Source organism: Piliocolobus tephrosceles, unplaced genomic scaffold (assembly GCF_002776525.5).
Source record: "Piliocolobus tephrosceles isolate RC106 unplaced genomic scaffold, ASM277652v3 unscaffolded_709, whole genome shotgun sequence".
In the NCBI taxonomy this organism is placed as follows: Eukaryota; Metazoa; Chordata; class Mammalia; order Primates; family Cercopithecidae; genus Piliocolobus; species Piliocolobus tephrosceles.
In genome coordinates, this window is record NW_022334374.1 from 1167313 (window position 1) to 1175709 (window position 8397).

The following is an 8397-nucleotide window of genomic DNA, read 5'->3' on the forward strand; positions in this document are numbered from 1 at the left end:
GGAGATGTGGTGAGAATCACCATCTTTGTCTTCAAGCCTTTGATGGTGGCACTAATCTCTGCAATCCCTCCAGTTCATCATGGGCAGTTCAGATCACATAGCAACTTGGTAGTCAACAGCTTAGCATTCAGGCCAGGGGTGGTGGCTCATGCCTGTTATCTCAGCACTTTGGGAGGCCAAGGAGCATGGATCACTCGAAGTCAGTAGTTCCAGACCAGCCTAGTCAACATGTCAAAATTCTGTCTCTACCAAAAATACAAAAATTAGTCAGGGGTGATAATGGGTGCCTGTAATCCCAGTTACTCAGGAGGCTGAGTCAGAAGAATAGTTTGAACATGGGAGATAGAGGTTGCAGTGAGCCTAGATCATGCCACTGCACTTCAGCTTGGGCAACAAAATGAGACTTTGTCTCAAAAAAGACAGCTTAGTATTTAGTCTGCTAAGGCACATTAGCAGGCCAAGAGCAGATACTCAAATGGAGAATATTCACAAAAGATGACAAGGCTTTGCTCAAAAATCCTAAGTCCCTGCACTAGGATTCGCCTGTCCTGTGGGAATAAAGGGGCAACTGTCCAAGGCTCTCCAGAACATCCCTATCTGTCACTGACACCTCAAGCACCACTGGCTTTGCTGGGTCAAGTGGCTCAAGTGGCAGAACAGCTAGCACAGCAGCCTGCACCTGTTGCAGAACCTTCTCCTGCTCTGGGCTCCACTCAAAACCAGCAACTTTCTAGGTCACTCAGTGAATGGGCTGGAATAACACTCTCAAGTGAGAAACGTGTTTCCTTCAAATTCCGAGTAGGCCTGCTAAGCATTGTGCCTCTTTCTTAGATGTAAGAGGGGCCAGATGTAACAAGTCTTTCTTCACTTTACAAGAGCTCTTATGACAGGCCCTATACCACTGGGCCCCTAGAAATTTCACTGACATAGAGGACCCCTGAGTTTCTGTCAGATTTATTTTCCACCACTGAAACGTAAATATCTCACCAATAATTCTAATGTGGTTGCTACTTCTGGCTCACTAGGTACAGCCAGCTCAATGTCAATGTAATGGGCCAGTGTTATACTATGTGGAGGAAAAAGACGAAAAAGACTCCTGTGAACAAACTAGGACATAGGGCAGAAGAGCAGATAAATCCTTTCAGGGGGACAGTGAAGGTCTTCGCTGGTCTTACCAGCTGAAAGCAGACTGCCTATGAACAGAGATGGAGAAAGAGGCTCTTGATAGATCAGTAGCTGCATGTCAACTACCAGGGAGTGTGTTAACTTTTTTAAACAGAGAAACCATATCTGGTACAGCAGATGTGACTGTAGCCACCACCTGGTTAAGTTTGTAAGAATCCACTGTCATTTTCCAAGAGTCTGTCTATGTGCAAGTCAAATGGAAGAGTTGAATGGAGATGTGGTAGGAATCACCACCCCTGCACGCTTCAGGCCTTTGATAGTGGCACTAATCACCGTAATCCCTCCAGAGATGTGGTGTTGCTTTTGACTTGCTTTTTTACTTTCATCAATGGTTTGAGAAATAAATTAGTAAAGAGAATTCTTGAAGGATGATCTCTTCTGATGATCACTTCTGTGATCTCTTCTCTATAGACCAGAACTTACAGTGAAAACCACAGACAATTAGAATACCTGAATGCAACAGGACTAATTAGATCCAAGAGTGGCAGGAGCCAAGGGGAGGACCCAACTGCTAGAGGCATGGTGGGCATAGTTACCATAAAGAATAGCAGAATCAAAGGAGAAATCAAAATGGTCTAACTGAAGCAGACCTATTGCATTGTTGAGTTAATTATGGCATTTATGGAAGTGAAATATATAGGAAACCTACTGAATTCTTACTTGATCTGTATAAGCAGAAAAGCTTTATGTCAAATGAACAAAGGTCTAACTTGGATAAAAAAATGGAGAATCATGGCTCCTCAATTAACTCCCAGACTTGAGGGAATTTAGAGATCTAGAACCCCTCAATGAAGATGAAGCCACATCCCCTTAAAGAAGTACCCCAGTAACATGCCAAAAATTTAAACACCAGTCTTTCTGCCAGCCTTCCCCCAAGGAGACCTATGGCCTTCTTCCAAGGTAACTGTACATTGGTGAAAAAGAAATAATTAAAACTTTCAAGGACTACTAGATATGACTCTGAACAGACACTATTTCCAGGAGAGCTTAGATGTCACTGTGGTTACCAATACTTAGAGAAATAAATCTGTGAGGAATGTTTTCTGAACCCTCCAAGTGTGGGTGGGTAGATCTTAAATGACAAGTCCACTCTAATACACCAATATGCCTAAGCCTTTTGATATCTTTCTCTATTTTAGACCCAGGCAGGCTTGGGATTTTCAGTTCACTCACTGTAGGCCACTTTTTGGTTCATGTTTTAGCCAACCAGCCTCACATACTGTGAGAGCCCTCTGTCACTTCCCAGACACCAACATTAAATGCAGAACCTCTGCTTACTGAGCCCATATCAATAAATTTTGACTAATCAAACTTTAGGTTCCTCCACAATTATGCCACACCCTTAATAAACTTTTTCACACCTGTTCCCTGGAATTTTTTCTGTGTAAATTAGAAAACCTATGTAGTTCTCTTGGAGAGTAGTGCACTGCTTCATGGGGCATGCTTTGAATCTCACCTTTGGGGGTCTGCTGGTACTTGAGTCTGGTAACTGGTCCAGAAGCAAAACAAAGACAGGTAGTGAAGGTAGTGGGCCCTGAGAAGTCAGCATTTTTTTGCATGGCAATGGCCTCAGGAAAAGCCATCACCATGTCCTTGGGCAAAGAAAGGTTAAGTCCCTCAGACAGAGGTAGAATGGCTGATGTCAATGAAGGTGGAGAGGCCATTTCCATTGGGGTTGGGAAGGCCATGTGTGTTGGCAAAAAGACTCATCAGAATTTAGGAGATCAATGTTCCCAGCTTCACCAGGATCTTCCCACATATCCTTGTCCAGCTTACAGGATTCCATTCTTTCCCCATCTGGCCAGAGTCTGGAGCCAGTAAGTTCCACCAGTAGGTCCCCTGCCTGCTGCTAGGAGGCAATCAGACCTGTGACCTCTGGAGTCAGAGAGCTGAAGTTGGCCTCTCCGTGTGAGCTGGGCATGCATTTTCTCATCCCTGTTGTTATCGACCTCACAGTGATTCCTTTTTTTTCTTTTTCTTTTTTTTTTTTTTTTTGACAAAGTAAGTTTTGATGCAAAGAAAATGCTCAAAGCGGTTGCTGGCACACCGCAAGCTGCTGGAAACTGGCATGACAACAAATGCACTCACAATGGATCTGAGCACATGGCTGTGCTTCAGGACTGGATGAGGGTTCACCTGCTTCTGCCCGCCTGCAACAGGCCTCCTTTCACAGATGAGGGATGTCAAGATAGGGGCGGGAAGGTGATGTCCTCCTCACAGAACACACACATCACAAAGCCATGGGCGACCAAACCAGTCAGCTTCAGAGAAAGGTGGGAAACATTACTGTGGACAGAGGACAAGGTCAGAGGTGGGGAGCAGCAGCTGGTCTTGTGGTGAAGTGTGGACAAGGAGCACTGCTGTGTTGCTCCAGGTCACCAGGCAGCGGCCAGGCTGGAGAACTTGTGCTTGCTTGTGGAAAGTGACTGTGGCCGTAAGATAGCTCAGGGCTGTCAGCGAGGCCTGGCTTGCTCCCCCAAATTCCATCTCTATAGATCTAACCTCAAAGCTGGTGTAAAACACGTTATCCACCATACCTTCCTTTCCAGTTATGGTTGTAAAATGTAATCACTGTTTTTCCAATTTCTGCAGAAAACTGTTTTCCTCTCTTCTCACATGGTAAGGTTGAGATTCATAAACTTTGTGTAGAGAAGAAACTGGAGTAGTTGTATTGGAGGGACATTCTTGGCACCCAGTCGAGGATCCTGGTGTCTGTACAGGTGACTTGGGACAGTGAGGGGCACCATGGCATCCGTACAGATAACCTGGGACAGCAAGGGGGCACCAGAGCATCTGTACAGGTGACCCACAGCAGTGAGGCAGTGAGGGGCACCGTGGCATACATGCAGTTTTATTGGAACAGCAAAAGAGCACTGTGGCATCTGTGCAGGTGACTTGGGACAGTGAGGGACACTGTGGCATTTGTGCAGGTGACCTGGGACAGCAAGGGAGCACCACAGCATCTGTACAGGTGACCCTGGACAGTGAGGGGCATTGTGACATCCATGCAGGTGACCTGGGACACATGCCCACAGGAAAAGGGTTGGTTCTGAGCATGCCTGCAGGGCAGGCCAGGGGACCTGTCTGTCCTCCCTGTGATGAGGATCTTGATTTCCTAGGGTGGTCTGGGTCTCTATTTTAGGTACCTCTCCTGATTGTACCTGAAAGTTTTCTTTTAAATCCAGAAACTATTAATCACTGAATGATTCACTGAGAAGTACTGAACCATAATTATGGAATGAATCATATGCAATTTAATAAAGATTAAACTCAAATATTTATGAGAAAAGCTAAAAATATGCTCATAGCAACAGTGTGGTTCTGATATTTATCCAGGAGGGTGAAGAGAAATGTTCCTGCTCTGACCTGGGCTGTATCATCCATCCTGCCTGGCTCCAAGCTCTGTGGCAGGGAAGAGCTCCTAATTCTCTGCCTGGAAGGTGAATAATTCACCACCAGGCTTTGGAAGTCAAGCCCAGGAAGAGGCTGGGCTTTGGCTCACATCCCGTCCGGTCTCAGCATGACCTCCCTATCCTATGGTGCCTGGTGTCCCTGTCCACCCTTGCTCTCGCCATTCCCATCGAGTCACCTACAGATGCCACTGAGGCTTAGATGTGGCGTGAGGGGGACATCCCAGGCAGAGCCTCACCAGCACTCCCAGGATTAGCAGGCCCTTCACACATGCTGGAGGTGGCTGGGTCTCCCAGTCTTGAGCCTGGAAGAATCCTCTACCGCCAGTCAGATCGGGGGTCAGCTTCTGCTGACACAGGCTCAGAATGCCCTCTGCTTTCCAAAAAGTTTGTGAGTGTCACTTGCTCTTCTGTCATCCCCATCCTGGCAGGCACATGCCTTAAAAAAAATCCCTTTGACGCGAATAGGTTTTTGTAGAGAGGAAATGTAGATTTAGGTTTAATCCACAAACTTGGCCCTCCAGTTTCTTAGGGTTTGTTATGTTGGTTTCAAGGGTCACGGTATCAATTATCCAATTATTACTGACATGTAACTATTTGTTGAATATTTTAATAAGTAGCAAAACGTATTATTAGGTAAAAGTTTTGAATTTACATGAAACTACCGACCCTCTTACGGATGCCAGGGTGATCCCAGAGCTCTCCTTTTCCCGTTGCACACTGCTTGACTTCCTTTGTATTTCCTAGGCACCTACCACGTTTACACTGGCGTTGCAGGCTCTGCAGGTTTGTGTAAATGAGTGTGGCTGGCCATGAGGGAACATGTACGCGGGCATGGCGGGCCCTGCGGGAGCATTTCCGCGGGCACAGTGGGACCTGCGGGAGCATATACGTGGGCATGGCAGGACCTGCGGGAGCAGTACAAGGGTGTGGCAGGTTCTCCACGGGAGCAGTTACGTAGGCGTGGCGGGCTCCGTGGGAGCAGTACTCAGGCGTGGTGGGCGCCGGCGGGGGAGTGTATTCCATTGTGTGGGGCTCGGGGGAGCATGTACTGGGGCGTGGCAGGCTCTGCTAGAGCGTGTACTGGGGCGTCGAGGGCTCTGCCAGAGAGGCTCCAGAGTAGACACTGCCAGGTCTCTGCCTGAGGGAGATGATCACTTTAGCCAGGAAAATAGACTGGACATGCAAGAAACAACACGACAAAAAAAAAAGCGTAACAGTACGGCCATGAGTGCAGATGGGTGCCGTGGCCAGAGGAATTGCTGGAGATGGACTCGCTCCATAGGAACGCCTCCTTCTGGCTGCGGAGGCCTGAACCGGATGTGGAAGAATTGAGTTCTGCTTGTCCAACAGGAGGGGAGGACGTTCTCCTCAAGCAGATAAAGATAAAGAGAGGTAAGCTGTCAGGTTTTCAGCCTGGGAATCTTTTTTTTAACATTTTTAATTGTGGTTAAAAAATACATAATATAAAATAATAGGATATTTCCCAGCTTAACCATTTTTAAGTGGCCAGGTCAGTAGTATTAAGTCTGTTTACATCACTGTGAATATTTTCCTTTTCTTTTTTTTTATTTTTTTAAAAAAACACTTTGTTTTTTTATTATTATTATACTTTAAGTTCTAGGGTACATGTGCATAACGTGCAGGTTTGTTACATATGTATATATGTGCCATGTTGGTGTGCTGCACCCATCAACTCGTCAGCACCCATCAATTCATCATTTATATCAGGTATAACTCCCCAATGCAATCCCTCCCCCCTCCCCCCTCCCCATGATATGCCCCAATGTGTGATGTTCCCCTTCCCGAGTCCAAGTGAGCTCATTGTTCAGTTCCCACCTATGAGTGAGAACATGCGGTGTTTGGTTTTCTGTTCTTGTGATAGTTTGCTAAGAATGATGGTTTCCAGCTGCATCCATGTCCCTACAAAGGATGCAAACTCATCCTTTTTTATGGCTGCATAGTATTCCATGGTGTATACGTGCCACATTTTCTTAATCCAGTCTGTCACTGATGGACATTTGGGTTGATTCCAAGTCTTTGCTATTGTGAATAGTGCCGCAATAAACATACGTGTGCATGTGTCTTTGTAGTAGAATAATTTATAATCCTTTGGGTATATACCCAGTAGTGGGATGGCTGGGTCATATGGTACATCTAGTTCTAGATCTTTGAGGAATTGCCATACTGTTTTCCATAATGGTTGAACTAGTTTACAATCCCACCAACAGTGTAAAAGTGTTCCTATTTCTCCACATCCTCTCCAACACCTGTTGTTTCCTGATTTTTTAATGATTGCCATTCTAACTGGTATGAGATGGTATCTCATTGTGGTTTTGATTTGCATTTCTCTGATGGCCAGTGATGATGAGCATTTTTTCATGTGTCTGTTGGCTGTATGAATGTCTTCTTTTGAGAAATGTCTGTTCATATCCTCTCCCCACTTTTTGATGGGGTTGTTTGTTTCTTTCTTGTATATTTGTTTGAGTTCTTTGTAGATTCTGGATATTAGCCCTTTGTCAGATGAGTAGATTGCAAAAATTTTCTCCCATTCTGTAGGTTGCCTGTTCACTCTGATGGTAGTTTCTTTTGCTGTGCAGAAGCTCTTTAGTTTAATGAGATCCCATTTGTCAATTTTGGCTTTTGCTGCCGTTGCTTTTGGTGTTTTAGACATGAAGTCCTTGCCCATGCCTATGTCCTGAATGGTACTACCTAGATTTTCTTCTAGGGTTTTTATGGTATTAGGTCTAACATTTAAGTCTCTAATCCATCTTGAATTAATCTTCGTATAAGGAGTAAGGAAAGGATCCAGTTTCAGCTTTCTACTTATGGCTAGCCAATTTTCCCAGCACCATTTATTAAATAGGGAATCCTTTCCCCATTTCTTGTTTTTCTCAGGTTTGTCAAATATCAGATGGTTGTAGATGTGTGGCATTATTTCTGAAGGCTCCGTTCTGTTCCATTGGTCTATATCTCTGTTTTGGTACCAGTACCATGCTGTTTTGGTTACTGTAGCCTTGTAGTATAGTTTGAAGTCAGGTAGCGTGACGCCTCCGGCTTTGTCCTTTTGACTTAGGATTGTCTTGGCAATACGGGCTCTTTTTTGGTTCCATATGAACTTTAAAGCAGTTTTTTCCAATTCGGTGAAGAAACTCATTGGTAGCTTGATGGGGATGGCATTGAATCTATAAATTACCTTGGGCAGTATGGCCATTTTCACAATATTGATTCTGCCTATCCATGAGCATGGTATGTTCTTCCATTTGTTTGTGTCCTCTTTGATTTCACTGAGCAGTGGTTTGTAGTTCTCCTTGAAGAGGTCGTTTACATCCCTTGTAAGTTGGATTCCTAGGTATTTTATTCTCTTTGAAGCAATTGTGAATGGAAGTTCATTCCTGATTTGGCTCTCTGCTTGTCTGTTACTGGTGTATAAGAATGCTTGTGATTTTTGCACATTAATTTTGTATCCTGAGACTTTGCTGAAGTTGCTTATCAGCTTAAGAAGATTTTGGGCTGAGACGATGGGGTTTTCTAAATACACAATCATGTCATCTGCAAACAGGGACAATTTGACTTCCTCTTTTCCTAACTGAATACCCTTGATTTCTTTCTCTTGCCTGATTGCCCTAGCCAGAACTTCCAACACTATGTTGAATAGGAGTGGTGAGAGAGGGCATCCCTGTCTTGTGCCAGTTTTCAAAGGGAATTTTTCCAGTTTTTGCCCATTCAGTATGATATTAGCTGTGGGTTTGTCATAAATAGCTCTTATTATTTTGAGGTACGTTCCATCAATACCGAATTT